This window comes from Neovison vison, chromosome 2, assembly GCF_020171115.1.
Source record: "Neovison vison isolate M4711 chromosome 2, ASM_NN_V1, whole genome shotgun sequence".
NCBI classification, from domain to species: Eukaryota; Metazoa; Chordata; class Mammalia; order Carnivora; family Mustelidae; genus Neogale; species Neogale vison.
This window is the reverse complement of record NC_058092.1, coordinates 227,995,520-228,017,257: the sequence shown is the minus strand read 5'-3', so window position 1 is coordinate 228,017,257 and position 21,738 is coordinate 227,995,520. Positions and strand designations below refer to the sequence as shown.

At 37.8% G+C, this 21,738-nt stretch overlaps 1 long non-coding RNA gene across 1 annotated transcript; it reads right to left on the bottom strand.

Annotated features, from left to right (window-relative positions):
* Positions 1–464: 464 nt before the first annotated feature.
* LOC122899028 lies at positions 465–21,361 on the bottom strand. Its single transcript, XR_006383088.1, has 3 exons — positions 21,278–21,361; positions 19,418–19,485; positions 465–705 (listed from the first exon to the last, which is right to left on the bottom strand). It is a non-coding gene; the product is annotated as an uncharacterized LOC122899028 (long non-coding RNA).
* Between the last annotated feature and the right edge of the window lie 377 nt (positions 21,362–21,738).

Sequence of the window (21,738 nt, the reverse complement as noted above, 5' to 3'; positions counted from 1 at the left end):
TTCTTCCTCCTCTCTCCTCTATCCCCTCTCTCTGAGATTTTTAAAAATAAGGTGGTTTCCATGCAAATCAAAACCAGCTGAAAGCTTGCCAAGGCCAAGATGTAATTGAAGCTGGCATTTAAGCCTTTGTGTCTCCTCTGTCTCCAGAGATATCATCATAAAATAAAAGACTTCATCAGGTAATGTTTTCTTCATTATTCAACATCACAATTCTGAAGCGAAAAAAGATAATTAGACATACGGTGCTGTCGACACATAGTTTATGAGGAGCTTCTAGTTAATTAGTTATGGTAAAAGGTTTTTATATAGTCATAATTACTTCATATTTCAGAGAAAAAGAAGCAAACATACACGTATTTTATTTTACCTGGTGACAAGTTTATCAAAGTGAGGCTGGTATTTTGATGATCCTTTGGCACCTTCTTCAGACTTCTCAGGATATAATGCAAAGTGTCATGAGGAGGTTTTAACAGCACAACTCTTGTTAACTTTAATGGGAACTACACATCTGAAATCCTTACACATCGTCTTGCTAGATTCTATAAGAAAATATCATCTTCTCGGTGTCCTGAATTTCCTTTGTCACTGATGAAAGGCTCACCTATGGAATTGCTCAGAGAGGGTTCTAGTAATTTTATGGAAGATATGAGACAACCCATCTTCACGAGAATGCTTTTTTCTCTTCAAATTTCTGGGGGCCGGCCCCTGAGGGAGAAATGATGGCAAAAATAACATATTGGGATTTGTAGCATTCTGCACTTTATTTGTTTAAGAGAATTTCAATTTATGAAAGCAATCTATTTTTTACACTGGCTGTTTTAGCTGAATGGGTCGTTCATCTCAATCTAAGAAATGAAGAGAATTTAAAAATAAGATCAGTATTCTCGGTTTTTCCCTTCGTGTCTGTACCAGTTTGGATAACGTCTTGGCTGAGGGGAGGACCGGAAGAGCTCCATCATGTCCGACACCCACCCGCAAGTCCTGGAGCAGAGATTCTCTTCTCCAGTGATGCCCACTCCTGAGAGAAAAGTCATCAGTAGGAACAAGCACTGATTGTTGATCTTCTGGGGTATCACACGACTGACCTGCCTCTGCTTGGGTATGCAGTCAAGATATACTCAACCACGGGACTAGAACACAATGTTCCTCCCTCTCAGTCCAGTGTTTTATTTTTGAGAGCAGAAGGCAGAAACCTGAGGTCTGTGCTCAAGAGGTCCCATGGACTAATCTCTACAGGACAGTACAAAATGCTAGTGTTGTCTTAGCCCCAGCTGGGGCTGCTGGCTATCCTGTCCCAACGATAATGGCAGGTTCCATGCCTCCCTTTGCTCTTCCCGGAGTATTTGATGGCACAACACTTTTAGATAGATATGTGGGCATGATAATATGATAGATATTATCTATAGATAGATAGATAGATAGATAGATAGATATGTGGGCATGACAATGGTTGTCTTGACTGGTTAGCAATGCTGGCACTGTCACATACTACATGGGATATTTTTTTTCCCCACGAGGCCTTGCCACCTTTTAGGTCAAGGTCATTGGTCTTTCCAAGCTGCAGCTTCCTCATCTGTAAGAGGAGTGTAATAACAGGATGAACACAGATAACAAATATCAGAACACTAGCACAATGCCAGGCACACAGTAAATGCTTGGTAAATGTGACCTGTTGTTATTTGTATTCTGAGAATAACTCCGAGTTAGGTGCTGTTATTAGCCCCACTGTATCAATGGTAAAACTCAGAGTTACAGAGGTGAAGTTACAGAGCTAGTACGTCGTGAAGCTAGGGTGGAAACCCGGCTCCCAACAACAAGCTATTAGCCTCATCGGAAACAACTGTGACAACCTGAATCGTCACCCTCTCTTGACTGTCCCCTTCATCTTCCATTCTGGTTGACAAGAACTAAACAAGATCTAAAGCTTCTGGTTTTGGGGACTAGGCACCTGACTGGATTTTGTGTGGCTCTGGAGGGCCTAGGAGCCTGGCGTGAGTATCCTAATATTGCTCACTTCAACTTATCTGGATTTGAGAGCCTCCCAAATTGTGTATTTAAAGAATGGGTGGGAGGAAGGTGAGGGGGAGTGGGAGGGCGCTGGAGGTGGACCCAACTAGAACTTCCCCCACATCCTTGTTCTCTTAGCGCAGCTGAACAGTCTTTTGTGTTGGATGACAAGGCTCTTACTGGTCTGGTTTTCCCCCATAATCCTATCAGTGTGATTTCTGTCTTAATGTCATTCTCTGGGATGCTACCATACCTTTCTTGGATCAATGAGGAAGGGACTCCTCATTTCCCTAGCCAGTCTCAGCATTCGGCACCTCACAGTCCCTTCCACTTTTTCAAATGGATCAAAAAAAGAGAATGGGTCTTTAGCCTAGGTTTCAAGGGAACTCGATGCAATTCTAGAATGTGCTAATATATAGGAGAGTTTCTCTTTAGATAGGTATCTCATTAATAAGCTACGGTTTTTATAGCCAAACCGAAGGAAATCTATTTAGAAAGACTAAATAAATTATATTCCAGCTGGGGCATATCCAGAGGCTAAATAGTGACATCTACTAGTTTACTGTGTTGTCATGAGTGGAATTCATGTCCTGCATCCCTATTACACCCTGAATCTAGGCATGTGAGTTATATCCCAGATACGGAGTTATGACACCGAATTATATCTTAGTAAAGAAGAGCCATTCTCAGTCTCATTTCCTTGAGGTAATTAAGGCAATAGTTATGATTTCTATGTATTTTTAGGATTTGGGGAATATTTTTAGTTATGACTCTAATCACTAATAATTGTCCTATCATCTAGGAAAGAAATATAGCTTTAGAATGACAAAATAATGCTTGGAAATGCCCTCTCTATTGTCTCTCCTTAAAGGAATAAAAGATAAAAGTGTATCCTTGGTATATCCAAGGATGAATGGTTTCTACAATTTGTGATATTTCAGGTCTAATCATCATCTTTAGCTTATTTATGTAGAATACTATAATATTTAAAATTCTCTCTCTCTCTCTCTTTTTAATAGAGAGGAGAGAAAGAAAATCTTAAGCAGGCTCCATGCTGGGCTCGATCTCATGACCTTGAGATCATGACCCAAGCCAAAATCAAGAGTTGGCTGCTTAACCAACTGAGCCACCCAGGCAACCCAATATTTAAAATTCTTGAATAAAGAATACTCAGCTGTGTTAATTAATTCTCAATTAATTATGGTAATTTATACTAATTATTAATGTGATTACAAAATTGAAGATTAACCTGGAAATTTGGAAGAGCAATGTTTCTGTTAACTACACAGGAATAAATTACATAGGCAAGAGCCGACGCAGGGTTCTTTTTATTTTGTTTGGCCAGTTCAATGCCTTCGACGTCCAGTATAATCTGGCAACATCTGACTTTCGCATCTAATCCACTTACAAGATGTGGAATCAACCCTACTCTCCATTTCATCACCACATGTGTCCTTTGTCTTCAACATTCCTGATGTTTTCAGAACTGTTACTAACAATGACAAGATCATGTCGAACTGCAAAGGGAAAAATAAGACTAGGTCCTGTCCTAGAGCATTTTGTCCGTGTCTGCCAAGGCCATAGGAAAGCCACAGAATTGCTGTATCTGTTGACTATTTATAAGGGAATTAATTGAGATAGTAGCAATCGTCTTTGCTGAACCCAGCGTAAAGACTCTACAGACATACTCCCTGGGACAGTGCCTTAAATGGCAGAGACTGTTTTCTTGCTAAGGAAACAGATGATGTATGGGAAAACTACAGTGGGTTCCCAAGTAATAGCAAGGCTTAGGTTGTTTGAGATGATAAGCAGTATCATTCATTAACCATTAGTAAGAAACAGGGGTAATTAGCCCTGATTCAATTTATTGCTGTACTTTGAGAAATAATGTTATTTATAGAGTTGAAGGGTTTATATTTCTCCATGATTTACTGGCATTGATTCATTTGGTTCAGCTGGAATCTGTGTGTGTGTGTGTGTGTGTGTGCGCGCGTGTACCTGAGAGAGGGAGAAAGAGAACGAGAAAGAGGGAATTCCCCTGTGCCAGGTTCTAGATCTTGAATACATAAAGATGAAAAAGCAAAACTTCAGCCTCCAAGGAGTCCTCATTCAAGCAGAGGTGAGGGCCCACAGTTTTCTCAGTAGAAAATTATTGCTTAAAGAACACAAGTTATCAGCAAGGGGGAAAAAAGACCACTTTGAGAATATGACTCATTGAGCAACAATTTCCAACTCATAGTTCATATGTTGACCTACCCTTGACTCATAGACAAAAGGATTTTGAGGTTTGCATATGGTAGAATAATTCATCTCGTTCCTAAGCAGTAAAGAAAGGGTCATCTTTGCTTCTTTCACCTCTAGGCTCAAAGAGAAGTATTTCCCTGAGAGCTGATAGAGAAGAATCCGTTGGAATTTGGTGTAATCTTTATTTCCCCTCCAAAAGGTTTGCTGCCTTATGTTAGGTCCTAAAACTACTTTTAACTCCTAATAAAACTCCATTTCTTCTTCTGAGGTGGAACACCCAGGGCTCTGGAATGTTGTGCAGAATAACCCCCCCCCCAAAAAAAAAAGCTTCTAAAGTCTTTTGAACGTCCAAAATGAAATTTGCCACATTAAAGCCAAGAATTGCTATTAATGACAAGAATTGCCAACACGTTAAGAACAAAGGAAAGCTCTAAGCACTTATCATTCATCTCATGCTTTTTTCTTTAAGAGCAAAACCTATCTTGTTGTAAATTGTTAGTTGTAAATTACTTCTTTAAAATATTAGGACTGTTCATTTGAGTAAACCATGAGGTAGATTTTTGCCTGTAATTTAAAAAGCCGGCAAATGAGCTATAATTCATTTACTATTAACATCCAAATAAAAACTATAAGCCATAAGAAGAAAATGAGTCATGGTTGCATCACAAGAATTAACTTCAGAGTTATATTAAGGAATGAAATATTAGTTTCAGTACATTGGGATTAACTATTATTTGCAACTCAACCACTGGTAGCACTCTATTTTATGATAGAAAGCACAGAATCACATGATTAATCCTGACCTGGTATTGATTTTTTTAAAAAAATATTTATTTATTTACTTGGGAGATTGAGAAGGAATGAGTGCTAGCAGGGGGAGGCACAGAAAGAGAGGGACAGAAAATCTCAAGCAGACTCTACACTGAGTGCGGAGCCCTCCACGGAGCTCGATCTTAGGACCCTGAGATCATGACCTGATCCAAAATCAAAGGTCGGATGTTTAACCATCTGCACCACCCAGCTACCTCCTGACTTGGTATCTTTCAACATTAGTCTAGATTAGTGTCTCCCCGCCCTAGTTTGTTCTGCTGCAAGGCATTTCCAACAACCTCAAGGGATGATATAAAATTGTTCCAACTTGCCAAAGCAAAATTAATTTTAATTCACATTAATATTAAAAATTAATGTATACCACATGGCAGATGAAGGGAAAGAACATTCTAGAAAGTCAAACTCATAACTTAGCAAAAGATTCCAACTCTTTAGCTCACTTAAGTGAGGATTTAGATAACCCGTTTTAAGCCACAGTTTCTCTGGAAAGAAGAATATAGTTCTGGAAACCAAGAAAAACATGACTGAGTTTTAAGTCCTCAAATTGCATTTTGAGCTGTCTTGATGAAATGCTTTTCTTTACATGAGCTAAATCTAGTTTCAAAAACATTTACACACATCCTTGCTCTCTCGTAGTTTTGGTAAGGACAGTGCTTTCCTCCTGTGCTTCGTAGATTATAAAACACTCCCATCCATATACAGTATCTCAGCTGCTGAGTAATGTGGGGAAGCAGTCTGGCCACAGAGAGGAAAAATGAAAAGACTCTCTCCGTGAGAGATCTTCACTGAACTACATCTCAAGTAGACTAAGGTTACACTTCCCTACTGAGTGTTCATATCCACCAAGATTCACTTGGGAAGTTGGGAAAAGGGAAGGTTGTTACTTTCTGTTACTTCTCCAGCTCCAACACCACATGCAGAAGCTAAGTGATCTGTAAACTTGGCCTCACTTTGTTCTTCTCTGAGATAAACTAAGGGAGGAACAGTCAGGAGTCAGTGGTAGAGGCGATAAAAGGAAAGAAATGATTGCTTCAGTATAAATGGGAACTTAAAGCAGTTTGGTAATGATAATTGGAGAAACTGGGTGGGCAGTGGAGTGGACCCCACAGAAAGCTCAGATTGGAGCATTTTGAAATTAACACCTATGGACAAAGCACCCGAGACCCAAAAAGAGATCCAGGAAGAGATTCACTCTTTTAAAAAGATGAGTTCTCACACACAAATTTAAAACACAGATGTGCTTGTTACAACACTTACGGTGTGGAAGAATATTTTTTAAATCAAAATTTCATCCCCATTTGTGATGATATGGGCTCATCTCATATTCTAGTTTTACAACTCATTCAGAGGAAGGTAATGAGAAACGATACCTAGACATTTTTAATATTTTGGGTACGGATATAATTTTTTTGTATATTTAAAGTTAAGTGAACTTACTGAGGGCATCGTTATAAGAAATTGAACACGAAAAAAGCTATTAATAATTTGGTTCTTATAAGAAGTGTAAAATGTACCTACTGAAGAACTATACCAGATGTATTTAACTCATAGAGTCTAGTATTGTTAAAAGCAAAGCAGGGTGGATGTGATTTTTCATGCTATTTGGCTAGCCTCTAAATTTCTTCCTGCAGGTGGCAGACAAAGAAAAGCATAAATAGATTCTGAAGGGATTTCTGGTCCTTGTATGATGGTCAAGATTCATAGAGCTTAACTCTTCTTAGTTGGTTCAGTAACAATTGATCATTCAATAACTTTTTGAAAACTCTTTAGCAGTCTATAGCCTTGGCTTTCAAGAAGTCACAGTTCAGTGGATACAAAGAGATACAAACAAGTAAAGTTAACAAGATTTAGTAAGGGCTTCTGAAGAGAGATGGATGCAAGACCCTAGAAGCTCTTAGAAGGGAGTGAATATCTCTTTGCTCTTGAGGTGGGAAAGCTGTCCCGTAGAAGGTAGCATTTGCACTCCCAAAGGGAAAGCAGAATTACCACATTTAAGAGAAGGTTGCTCAAGGCAGAAGGAAGAGCAAAATGAAAAGAAATGGGGGTATGAAAAGGTGTGCTCCAGGGAGGAGGGAAATGGCTAGAGCCCCCGGACATAGAGCATGTGGCATACAAGTGGGGGAAAAGGCAGCTGTATGAAATGGCAGCAGAGTAGATAAAGAAGGGCTAAAATTTTAGGGAAAAATAAAAAAAGCATTGACAGCACAAAAACCTTCAAAAAACTAGTGTTGGATTTGACATTCATTTTAGCCTTGTGCTTGTTCCTAATTCTGAACCTCCTAGTAGGTAGTTTCTTCAAGAGAATGTCAAGCTGATGATAAAAATCAGCAGGAAAACATGTTTTTCTCTCTAGAAAAATGCTTTAGTTTATTTGCTGGAACACATTTCTTTTATATTAAACTCATGATTGTTATTTTCATATTTGAAATTATTTACCAAAAAAAGTAGAAAGGATTTATACCTTGATTATTAAGAATTGCCAGATTCTCACAATTCTATTGGAAAATTAAAAAGACTTCAAGTATATGAATTTAACGAAACCACAATCCACATTTATAACTGAATACTTATAAATGAGACCAAATTTTCACCTCCTGTGTTTCCTCTGGCTATAATCTTCCCAAGTATACTAAAAAGCTGCTGGGAAGTATGCCTATCATGAAAATTGCTCAATTTTCAAAATGATCTATGAATCATAATGGGAGTCTTGGTAGTTAAGTGTCTACAATAACATAAAAATGCCTCCCAGCCCTTTAACAGGTGGTAGAAAAAAGTCAGAAGTGACTCTTACAATGGTCTTTTTTTCATCCTTTTAAATGCCAGTATATCAGACAGTATTAGGAGAAATAAAAAAAAATAGAGCATGACTATAATAAGATATATAAGCTTACAGTATAATAATGATAAGAGAGAGGCCTTGTACGGTGGGGCCAGACTGCCTGGGTTAAAATCCTGGATCTATCCTTTCCCAGCTGTGCAATCTTGAGCAAGTTACTTAACCTCTCTATGCATCAGTTGCTATATATATATATAGCATTGATATATATATATGTATATATATATATAGCATCAATAGTAGCTACTGCATAGGGTTATTATGAATGTTCTGAGGATCTTCTCTTTGCCTCCCCTGATCCTCTTCTGACTCTTCTCCATCCTGCTTCTGGACCGCTGGAGGCTGACCCATAAAGTTGGAAACATTGAGCTCTTTCCCCTCTGGTTTTCTGACCTGTTTGGCTGATGGGAGGCAGGAGGAACATGAGGCTGGGGTTTTCTTCTTGATCCCTCCCTGCCAGGTTGCTAGGATTGTCTGCCACCTGCCCATGGGGGTTGGGGGTGGGGGCCCCTCTCTGGATATCTCTAACGGTGCTCTCTGCTTGCGCCTTCAGGCAGGCCTAGGGGTGGAGAGGCTCCCTGCTGCTGTGAGCTAGGGCAGCGGGCTGCACAGTCCCGGCTGCATTTTTCTAAATCCCACTCACACCTTTGTAAATATTCCTTTTGTTCAATTCACTTTGATTTACCCCATTTGAGTGTGCCATCTGTTTCCTGCCAGGACCCTGCCTAATAGAGTGAGTTCCCCTTTGTAAAGCACTTAAAATAATAGCTAGCCCAGGATAAGCACTATATAAGTATTTGATAGATAAATAAAATAAATGAGATTTAGAAACTTTTTTTTTTTGTAGTCAATTTTAACATATCTTTCTGTGGTCTCTGCCATACAAAGCAAAATCTTCAGAAACATTCTCCCACAAGCAGCACTGTTCCCTTCGGGAGACTTTCTGTGCATCATGTCACCATCGTTTTATTTCTAATCATGTTTGTAGTGCTTTGGTTTAAAAAATCCTAAGTAAAATATTATTAAGGTTTTTAATTCCATACAAGCCTATGGGGAATTTATATAACTATACTCATTATAATCATTACCTATAGTTATGTTCCCCTTTCTTTTAATACTCTTTGTGGTGTCTTCTCTATACACCTTTTATTCCATGTACAATATTATCTCCTTTGATGCTTTTCAAACAAGTTGAATTTCTACGCCATTGGTTAAATGTAACACCATTCCCTGGTTTCTAGGATTCCAAGTGTATCTCTTACAAATAATAGTCTCGTTACTTCTTTGTGTGAGAGATACAAGGTTTTGTATACTGGATTCCACTTCCCTTCCTTTTTTTTCCCTTTCTTTCTTTCTTTCTTTTTTAGGGAGAAAGTCGGTGGGGGTGGGTGGGGCAGAGAATGAAGAAGAAGGGGGGAGAGAGAGAGACTCTCAAGGTGCTTTCCACTGAGCTCAGAGCCCGCCCAACCTAGGCTCCAACCGAAGACCCTGAGATCATGACCCGAGGCAAAATCAAGAGTCAGATGCTTAACCGACTGAGCCTCCCAGGTGCCCCATCCCCTCCTTCATTTCTTAGATCTAAGGTTCGAAATGTTCTAGAATATGTATCTATTTTGTGCATTGCTATTTTTAAGTCACTTGAACCAGATAGCAGAAGCAGCCTTCTTGTTTGAGCTCCGATTTACTTCTTAGTGAACGGAGGTTGTCTCAGATTCATCTCAGCAGTACCATCTCCATTCAATTTTTTTTTAAATTCTAACTCAGATCCTAATATTATGGAGTATGGCCTCCAGCAAGCTGCAGAAGAGTCTGAAACTTTGTGATCTGAGAATATCCTTCCTTTGGCTTTTATATCTAAGTGAAAACTTGACCAAGGGGCCCAAATCTTTTTCTAAGGGTTCTCTAGATGTTACTCCGGCATCTTTCAATACTTGCTGTAGTCGAGAAATAGGGAGGTAGTCTGCCTTTACCAATTTGAAATTAAGCAAAGTTGCTGTCTAGAAGACTGCCTTACAAAAATCAATTGTGTTTTTCTACTCCAGCAGCAATCATTTGAAAAAATATCTAATCTTATTTTTTTTAAAAGATTTTATTTATTTATTTGACAGGGAGAGAGGCAGGCGGGAAAGGGGGGAGCACGCTCCTTTCTGAGCAGAGAGCCTGATGAGAGCTTGACCCCAGGACCCTGGCATCATGACCTGAGCTGAAGGCAGAGGCTTTAACACACTGAGCCACCCAGGCTCCCTGTAATCTTATTTTTAAAAGATATGATTGACAAAGTAACTAAATGCATAAGATATCTAGGAATAAATTCATCAAAAGTTATTTGAAACTTCACAGAATTTTTTGTTACAGTTACAGAGGTCCTGCTCTAGCGGCTTCAGTATCCCCTGGGATCTTGTTAGCAATGCAAATATTTGGACCCCTTCACAGACATTTACTGAACTCTCCAGGAAATTCTGATGCGCAAGTTGTGAGGCAGGACAACACTTTTAGGACCACTGTTCTAGAGCAACTCTCAAGCGTGCGAATATGAATTTACATATGAGACTGTTCCCAGAAGCATGGTTTGGTAATAGCAAAAAACGATAACAATCCAAATAGTCATAGAAGAGAGAATGAAAAAGTGAAGTGCAATGTGTTTCTAGAATACTCTGGAGGAAGGAAAGTGAATGAACAGCAGGGATGTTCATCCACTTGAATGAGTATCCGAAAACACAACGTTGAGTAAAAAATGTAAGTTGAAGAAGAAAGCATACAGTGCAATACAATTTATTAGAATTCAAAAGCATGCAAAATTAAACTATATATTGCCTAACAGTAAGTGCACTTATCTTAGAAAGTCAAGGTGTTGATAAAACTCAATATAGTCATTACTACTGGGAATGTGTATATAGAAATACATTCAAAGAGGTGCGGCGGATGGTGGAACATTTGGTAAGATTTTATTCCTTAAATGAAGTGGAGAGTATGCAAAAGTTTGCCACATTATTTTGAAATTTTTCTTGATATATGAAAAATTTCAAAATAAATCTGAAATAACAATTATATTACATTTTAAAAGGAATCCAAGCCTTATCTTTCTCTCTCTCTTTTTTTTTTAAGATTATTTATTTATTTATTTGACAGAGACAGATCACAAGTAGGCAGAGAGGCAGGCAGAGAGAGAGAGGAGGAAGCAGGCTCCCCGCAGAGCAGATAGCCCGATGCGGGACTCGATCCCAGGACCCTGAGATCATGACCTGAGCCGAAGGCAGAGGCTTAACCCACTGAGTCACCCAGGCGCCCCTTATCTTTCTCTTTGAAAGTGGAAAAATCTGGTATCTTAATTATAAGTGGGTATGAGAATATTTCTTATTTTATGACTTAATTGTTTTTTTAATTGGGGATAGTTTTACTCTTGTGTGACTTAGCTTATCTTTTGGGCCTTTACTATTGTTTGATCTGCAAACATCTATTTTTCACACTGTTTGGGTCTCCACGTTAGGATCTTTTCCGTATCAGTCATCTTTTCTTGAGTTTTTCTTTTCTATCATATTCCAGATATATTTCTTAAGTTTATCTTTTGTATCTTTGTTCTACTTTCTAGCCTCATCCCTCTCATAAGAATTTTCAACTTATTTACAACTGGATTTGATCTGTTTGAATTTTGTTTTACTATGAAAAAAAAAATCTATGGCAGACATTAGTTTTACTTCTAAGCCAGGGATTTTTAACTGAGACCCATGAAACATCTTAAATCACATACAAAACTCATGCTTATGATTTCATTTTTTTAATCCAGGGAGAAAATCTAGAATTTTATTGGATTTCTTAAAGTGGACTGTGACAGAAAAATGTTTGATTCTAAGAACTACTCTGTTCTTTTAATGCTGAAGAAAATTTGTCTCATCATTTTCCTGTTAATTTCTACTTGTTCACTTCCTCACATTTTCCTTCCTTATATTTAAAATTTTTCCTTATTGACAAGAATCTTATTTTATTTTGCAGTTACCCTAACAAGGTATCACAGATTAATTTCTTGGTTTAGATTTTGATTAATATCCAGATATTTTTGTTCCACTGAGAAAAGAAAAATTAAAGGCTAAAAATTAATTCCTGATCATAGTTACTGTGAATCGGGCTGGGATTTCAGGTGCATGATAAGATATCAAATGTTCTTCATTGTTATCATACAAAATGACATTAAGTGAATACAGAAGTATTTGTTTGAAAGGAAGAGGTTATTTCCAGTTTCCAGAATTTGGGGAAATGTGTTAGAGAGGCTGACACTCACCCTGAGCCTGCAGATGGGTAGGGATAGGAGAAAAAAGTGATTTAGGGTTTAAAAAATATTAAAAAAAGGCAGCATAGCAAAGACAAGACCATCAGTAAAGTCTGCAAGAATGTCAAGCCTTTCAAGGAACTAACTTTTGGCCTTATTAACTTCCTATATTGTTTGTATGTGTGTGTTGTTTTTTTAAAATTTCACTAATTTCTGCTCTTTCACTCCCTCTTATTTTTCTAATTAATTTGGGCTTAATTTGCTCTTGTTTGTATAGCCCAAAACATAGGCCATTAATCATATTTTTATCCTTTTTTTTCCTAATTAAAGCATTTCAAGCTATAAATTTCCTTGCAAGCACTGCTTTAGTTACAGCCCACAAATTTTGATGTGTTATATATATATATTTTTTAAGATTTTATTTATTTATTTGACAGAGTGAAATTACAAGTAGATGGAGAGGCAGGCAGAGAGAGAGAGAGGGAAGCAGGCTCCCTGCTGAGCAGAGAGCCCGATGCGGGACTCGATCCCAGGACCCTGAGATCATGACCTGAGCCAAAGGCAGCGGCTTAACCCACTGAGCCACCCAGGCGCCCCTGATGTGTTATATTTTCACTATCATTCAATTTAAAATATCTCACTATAATTCGGTTTAAAATATTTTCTAATTCCCTGTATGTTTCTTATATTCCCTATATTTTCTTCTTTAATCTATGAATTACATACTGTGTTACTTAATTCTAAAATATCAGATGGAAGTGATCTAGATGTATTTTTGCTATTGATTTCTAATTTAATTTTATTGTGGTCAGAATATATGCTCTACCTTCAAATTTTTTTATTGATTTGGACTTGCATAATCCACATATGGTCTGCTTACTCAATTTTGTATATACACTTAAAAATTGTGCATTCTGCTAATATTGGGGATAATATTCTGTAACCATCAATTAGGTCAAGATGGTTGATAATGTTGTTTCAGTTACCTATATTTTTATTAATTTTTTAAAAGATTTTATTTATTTGACAGGGAGAGAGAGAGAGAATGAGAGGAGAGAGGTCAGTGGGAGAAGCAGACTCCCTGCTGATCAGGGACCCTGATGTGGGACTCCATCCCGGGAATCCAGGATCATGTCCTGAGCCGAAGGCAGCCACTTAACCAACTGAGCCACCCAGGTGTCCTATTTTTGTTAATTTTTAAAATCAGTTTTTAAAAATGAATTATTGAGAAAAGAGGGCTAAAATTTCCAACTATGATTGTGGATTTGTCTATTTTCCCCTTTAACTTGTTAATTTTTTTTAATATATTTTGAAACTTTATTTTAAGATACACATATGTTGACAATGATTAGTTATTCCTTACTTAATATACATATGTATAATCTATAATTTAATAAATACATTCATATGTAATATATATGAAATCTAAAATTATATTTTAGAATATACCCATATTCCCATGGCATTTGTCACATATATTACATCTACATATACCAAATTTCCTTTAAATTTATTTTTTTTAAAGATTTATTTCTTTATTTGGGAGAAGGGGGTGAGGGGCAGAGGGAGAGGGAGAGAATCTCAAGCAAGTACCCCACTGAGTGCAGAGCCTGATGCAGGGCTTGATCTCACAATCCTGAGATCATGACCTGAGCTGAAATGTTTTGGATGATATCCAAGAAATTGCGAATGATACATTGCAGAGCCTCTGGATTCTGTTGTGTTCCTCTGAAGAGCACTGATTTTTTTTTTTTTTTTTTTTAAGGAATCGGCTATCTTAACTGACCTTACATTCCAAATTGTCTCCCTTGTATTTAGCAGCAACAGAAATCTCTGTTCCTTTAGCCTTAGCAGGGCTGGCTGCTTGTACTCATGGTTGGGGTGTCAGCACTGATTTGTGTAGAGTTTATACTCAGAGCACATTGTCTCCCTTCTTTGGATCTCTTCTTTGCACTATTCCCCCTCACTTTCCAGTTACTAGAATTACCTTGAACTCTATCTCCTGGCTGTTAATGCCAGTGAGACAACGGGGTTTCTATCCAAATTTTAGTCACTTCTATTTGGCACAGTTTGAGTCCTGCTTTCTGGTAAAAACAAACAAACAAACAGACAAACAAAAAAAGTAACAATGGGAAACTTGCCCATTGTCTTGCCATCTTCCAAATGCAGACTATACTCCTGTATTTGCATGCTTGGTTGCTCTCTAGTGACTTTAGGCAGTTACTTTTATATTTTTTCCAGATTTATAGCTGTTATGTGCAGGAGGATTACCAGAAACCAGAAGCCCATTCCATTTCTTTGAGTTTGCTTGTATCTCATGGGTTATTTCTTTTTATTATTATTTATCACTTTTCCCTCTGGGACCCAGGGCAGCTCTTCTGGTGCCCAAAGTCTCACAGTCTTTCCTGAAACAGTTCCAAAAGGCCTCATCTTTTGAGTTCCAGAGGCTCAAATCCAATTCAAGGGCCAGGCATGGGATGAGGATAAGCTATCAGTGACCTTGTCTTAGACCATACTTCAGCATAGACTATAAACCTAGAGCTGTTTATTCAACACAGCAAATATTTACTGAGTGTCTATAAGGTGCAGGGTTCTGTTTTTGACCTTTTGGATATATTGATAAACAAAACAGTCAAATAACCTTACCCTTGGGGGAGTAAGATTATGAACAGGGACACAGACAATAAGCAATATAGATGTAATAAATAAGCAGGATAGTATGTTAGCAGGTGGTAAGTGGCCACCCCACTTCTCATCCTTAAGCAGTTTTGGCTCTTGGGAATCACAATCATTTCAACATCTTCATTTCCCTTAACTTTATGGACTTGTTCGAGCTGTTTGCCCAGAACTCAGAATTAGGCAGTGAGCCCTGAAGGGAAAGCACTGGGAGCCAGCTACTGCAATGATTCCTTTTCACCATTGGGTGGGAAAAAAGGAAAGGAGCCAGGGAGTGATTGCAAAGGGACAGATGGCAAAAGAAGAACAATTGTTCGATAATTGCTAAATTCCACCTAATCTCACTCTCCATGAGATGGCTCTTTTACCTTTAGGGCAAAGGTCATACAATCAGGTGAAACAGTTTTATCAGAGGGTGGTTGTTTGGTGTCTAGAAACTGAGAAAGAGTTGGGTTTTTTTGGCACTGGATTTTATATGTGTGTGTATGTGTATGTATGTATATGTATTTTATTTTATTTTTACATATATTATATGTAATATATACATGTGTATGTGCATATGTGTTCTACTTGCACTAGTACCTAAATGTATATATTTTATATATTCATCATATGTGTGTACATTTTATACATATATAATCTATATATTATATATAATGTATAATAGTATATATAGTATATAATATATATATTTTATCATATTATGTCATAGGCCTTCAATAAGCCGCTCTTAAAAGTCTTTTTGGGACATCATGTCCCATGAATGGTGATTTTACCCATATATTCACCATCACCATCATCGTTGCTCACATTTAATAAGCTTACCATGTTACAGGTCCTACATTATATTTGGGTATGTAATACAATAACCCTATAAAGTAGATGTTTTCATTATTCCCATTTTATAGATAAGGAAGCTGAGGTGTAAAGAGGTTAACTCACCCAAGTTGGGAATAGGATTTTTTTTTAAAGATTTATTTATTTATTTGAAAGAGTGCGTGCACATGTGTTCATGCAAGCTGGGAGAGAGGGATAGAGAGTGAGAATTTCAAGCAGACTCCTTGCTGAGCATGGAACCCAACGTGGGGATCGATCTCCCAAGTCTGAGATCATGACTTAAGTGGAAACCAAGAATCAGACACTTAACTGACTGAGCCACCCAGTTGTCCCAGGAATAAGGATTTTGTCAGTTTTGACTGACAAAGCCATTTTTTTCTAACCAGAATCATTAAACTTTCTCTGAAAAGGGCCACATAGCAAATATTTTAGGCTTTGTGGGCCATACAGCCTGTGTTGCTACTGCTCAACTCTTCTATTGCAGTGTGAAAGCAGAGACAAGAAATAAACACATGGGTTTGACTCTCTTCTGATAAACTTAATAAAATTGGGATTTGGGCAGGATTTGGCCTACAGGCCATAGTTGACCTGTCCCTACTCTTAATCCCCAGGCTTCGCTACCTTTGTGATGGCAAAGATTTAGATGAAAACCGGAAGCCTCTCTCCTTCTTCACTATGGTGTTCATCAAAGTCATATTGCTTGACGACTCTGGGCCTCAATCCCTTGGTTCTTTGCAGGAAAAGAAAAATTTGACTGATGATGTGGCTCTGAAATCTATATTCTGGGTTTTCAAGAACTGAGCACAGCTACAAGGAGTGGCTAGAACCACCCAGAGCCAATGGGTGGAGAAGTGAAAAATTCTGACATTTGGGGAATTCTAAATGTTAGTGTGTATAGGTGCGATGTTAGGCACTTGGCAAGGCTTCTTTCACTAACAATACCCATTTGTGGGTAAGTGTGGTATTCTGGGGTGGAGGAGGAGAACACTTGGTTGTTAAAACACAGATGGTTACAGGCAAGGGTCTCTCAGGACAATACCTTGCCTGGGAACCTGGCAGGTCTAGAAACAGGATATCAGTAGTACGTCCTGGGACGACAAAGTCAGCCACTAAATGAATAGGCCATTTGCCTGTTTATTCACTTATAAACATAGGCTGAGCTGTCAGTTTATTCACTTATCTGGGAGTGTCCATACCCAATGGGGAGAAAAGTTGATTCAACAATCACTTCTTGAATATCCAACATGGTCAAAGCCTCAGAAGCAGAGGTAGGAAAGAGGACCTGGCTTTTGCCTAAATGAATTTTCTGAGTGGTCGCACATGCCTCTCAAGGATGTGAGGATTGTGGGGTGGAGATGGGTCAAGGGCCATCTGAAAGTGGGTTGGACCCAATATGGACATACCCTTTGAAGAACACTCATCTAGAGTCTATGTATAGAATGGAAAGGACACTAAACTGATTATCTAGGAGACCATCAACCCTTGCTCAGCCACAGCTCCTTTGGAGACCCTGGATGATAATAATAGCAGCTCATATATACTGAGCACTCACAATGTACCTGGTACTGTGTGCTAAGTACCTTACACACATGACCTTACAACCAAATCTGAATTTCCAAGTGCCTGGTAGAGGCTTCTCATGATGCAGCCCCAATATAAGGTTCCATTTTTTTTCTCCTCTCCATGTGCCCTTATCTGAAGCCATAACACATTACTTTATATCGTTTTTATTTCCAGCTTTACCTTGCATAATCTTTTCCACCTGGATTGCCTTTTCCAACTCAGTCTATCAGAATGCTGGCCATCCTTCCAGGCCTAGCTTTCATGTTAACCCTTCCTTGAAAATTTTCTTTGGGAAGGATCTCTCTTATAAACACCAATGAAACTTTATCCTTATTTGATAGCATTTAAATGCCTTTAAAAACCCCATATTAATGTTCTCAGTCCTGATTCCAAAAATAAGACATAGCTCATTGTAAATAACTCAAAGAATAATGGCAAATTTTTTATAAACATATTACAATCTTCTTATGGTTTTAAGTTCCTTAGGGACAAGGACTGTGTTTTAGTCATCTTTATATTCCCCCAGAATCTTTCAGAATGCCTACCCCAGGCTTGATTCACAGTAAGAACAAAGTATGTGTTTATTTGAGCGATTACTCCTATGCTTAGGACTTTAATAGCTAAACTAAGAGCTGATTTTCAAAACTTAGGTGAGATTTATGGTCAATGATGTTATTAACATGTCTTTATTCCTAATATTACAATACTTCTTCAAAATTTGCTAATAAAATCATTTTGTTGCTAGAGTCGCGATATGTCTTTGCTTTCTTGGAGCATGGGCTGAATCCATCTCTGATCATCTGTTATTGCTAGAAATTCTATTGCCTCTATCTTCAGACCACTTTTGAGATGAATTATTTAATTCATGCTGAGGACATTTCAGTACTTTGGGTTGTTCACCTTTCAAAGTTCCTCAGGTATCTGTGAGAATTTGTGAGTGAAAATATTCTTGGGTTATAGGTCTTAACTTCATTGAAAATTGACTGCACATTTTTATCATTAAATCATGAGCATCACAGATGACTTTCACATTTCTGCTGAAGGCATGTTTCTTATTAGGCTAAAGCTTTTCAGTCTGTACAATTAATGGTTCATAGCACACTAGGGAACATTTATTCATTTTCCTCGTTTTTTGAAGGTTATGGGGGTTAAAGTTTCTAAGTTAGAGTTACTGAAATTTTAAAAGGTATAAATAGGTAAATATTATGGTTGCTGGAAAAGTGAGACTTTTTTCTTTTAAGCATGTGATTAATATGACTAATAAAAACGTCATCAACTTTCCCTGCCAGGGTCACACAGTTAGAAAGATATTTTGTATAGATGAGTGTGGTTTGGTTTCCATATCTAACAGGATATTTTAAGAGAATGCTTAAGATAAGAAAATTACTTTTAAAAGTAGGTCCTTGATGCTTTGTTAGTCTTATACAATAATTCTAAATGTCATATAGCATCTCCCTATGTGTTTACTAAAGATTTTTCCTGACTCCCTTCGGCGGCTTAGGTCAGCATGTGAGATGCAGGGAATATTTCCCTCCGGTCAGATGACTTGACATAAATACCATTCTTGTTGAAGGCTACAGATCTGAAAGGCAGACCTCTCTCCCACACTTTTGTGGATAGATTACCAATTTTATGTTTCCGTTTAGTTTCATTTGTGAGCGACTCTCCTAAGTAGATACTTCCTCTTACTTATAGTTCATGATATTGTTTGTATATGGTAAAATATTTATTTTGGGCATATGTCAAACAGTAGTTTTTAAATACTTTTAGTGAAATTTGATTTATATGCCACACAGTTTGCCCATCTGAAGTGCACAACCTAGTGGTTTTTAGTCAATTCACAGACTTGTGCAATTTTAAAACATTTTCCTCTCCCCCAAAAGAAATCCTGTGTTCACTGCCAGTCACTCCTTCTTTCCCCCAGCTCACCTGAACCCTAGGCAACCACTAATCTATTTTCTCTCTCCGTAGATTATGTAGCACTTTTTAGAACAACTTGTAATTATCTAAAAATGTTGGTGATTTTGAGACATTATTAAAGCTTGTACAGTCAACGCTATCCTTAGCTAATGGCATTTTTCTTTGCCTTCTTATCATCTTTATCTTTAAAATGAAGCATCTGTCTGGTTTGAGGTGATTCAGATCTGCTGGTATTTTACCTGCACTGCCCTTCCTCTTGGCTGGTGCTGTAGAGCTTCATGTCTCTGTCTACACCAATGTAGAAATGCTAAGTTAGAAAAAAAATGGTAAATAGTTAAATGGTCAGCATGAAGCACAGTCAGAGAAGAATATCTCAAACTACTGTATTTTTCTTCCTTTCCATTCTTCAGTCCCTCCCCAACACACACACACACACAACACACACACACGCAAGTAGCCATGGTCACATATGGTGGAAGACGCTAGTGACTTTATTCAGTGACAACCCAAAGTAGTAATACACGTCCAGTATTGATATATTCTTATGCATGCTATAAAAATAACGTGTATTTTGACTGCATATACATATGGTCTATTCCCAAATCAGAGTGGGAGTCACATTCTCTAGAGGTTGGAAGTGCTAACACAGAAAGCAGAAATGTATAAAATACAATTCTAGGTCGATGCTTGTTTCTACTGATATTATTCATGGCATTATCAGAAAACCTGGAGGGCATTCATCTACTCACTCATTCTTGCAACACATATTTATTGACTAAAGACAATGTAAAGTACGTAGGCAGGGCCCCAGGTAATAAGGGATGCCTAAAAATCAGCTTTCTTGGGAAGAGTTGCCCAACCTCAGCACATAAAAGGGGGAGCTGTCTTCTGAGAAGGAAATAGCTCAAAGAATTATGCGTCTCTTCCTTTTTTCTTGAAAAACCACTGCCTATATTTTTCAGGAAAATTCAACATAATTGGTGTATACCCATCTTTTTAGGTGAATTAGGCCTTAACTGACAGATAACCCATTTTGTTCTAAAATTCAACAAACTCTTGGAAAATCTTATTCCATACAATCTTTTGAATATGTCATTTGCCTTTTATATTTGATGGCCTTAAGCAAAAAAAAGTTATAAAAAGGTATTAATGCAAGGAGATAATAAAGCTGCATTCTATAAATCTGTAGCAGCTTACAGTAATCATTAAAGCATGCAAAAGTCTTTCATCTATTCAAAAATATGCAGTGCACAGAATGTCTGCTAAGGTGCATGACAAGTCAGAGTTAAATATATATTAATAAATGAATTAGCTTCATAAATAATAGCCATAATGACATTTTAGGAGACAATAAGTCTGAGGATTGTCAGAAAACGGTTGATGTATGAGCTTCACGTCTCAGTGATTCTTCAAAATGAATAGGCTTTGCGAGATAGTTCAGACCCGCGACCAGCCTATTTCCTTGAATAATTTACTTGTTGTCAATTTGTACAGCCACATTACACATGCAAATTGTGCTGCCTGTGCAAACAGCACTTGGAGATGATAAAAACAAATTTACGAAGGCTATAGAAGAAGGATTTATTTCACTTTCTCACCCAGGTCAAGCAATACATGTATCTGACGATTGTGTGTACCCAATTTTGTTGTAATTATATCAGCAAATTATTCCTTATAATCTTATTATTTTTAGCAGTCTCCTTGTGCTTGGGATAATTAGCTTTCTTCACTCAGTGTAAAAACAATTCAACTTGCCAGCCAGGCAGGGCATAGCTCCATTATCTGTTTTGGGTTTAAATTTATTCCCTATATTCTTGGACACTTTGTGTAAATTAAAAATTTCATAGTCCCTAATACTGTACACGCTGTTCATTCAGTGATGAATTAAGGCCCCTAAACCTCTCCGTTTGCTATTAGATATCTCACCCACTTTATATGTTAATCTGTGCTAATGAATTCCACAACCCCTAGCCACAGCGAGATGACTAAAATTATTACCACTTACAGAGATATGCCTTTTTCATTTAAAGTTCAATTCAAATTGCTCCCATAAACAGTCTGCCACACAAAGATACCTCCTATAAAGGAGAGTTACTTACCTATAAGTAGAGTTCTCTGAAGGTAGTATTATCTTGGGATGCACATTCCTAGGTCACGTGCCCTCAGGTCTCTGGCCTTGGTGGGAGGGGGAGAGAATTCATAGCTGATAGGTAAGACTTTCTTTCCTCCGGGCACTTCATTAGCTCTGAGGCCTATATTCCTGAGGGCTCTTTGTGCCACACCCCTCCACACAACCAATCCCTTCTTAGCAGAAACGCCCCAAGTGAAGCCGTAGGGCCGTCTAACTACCAAAATAGAGTCAAGGCGCTGGTTGCCTACGATCAATAGTTGCTGATGGTCAAGAAGCACATTTCCTGTGTTCACAGATGACACCTATAAACTCCTGCGTCTGGTAATCAGGGAAAAAAATCTCGTTTTTCTGGACAGATAATATGAAGTTTAAAATCTATATTTCCTTTTTTATATAAACAACATTTTTGTTGCAGAAATAACACATTTT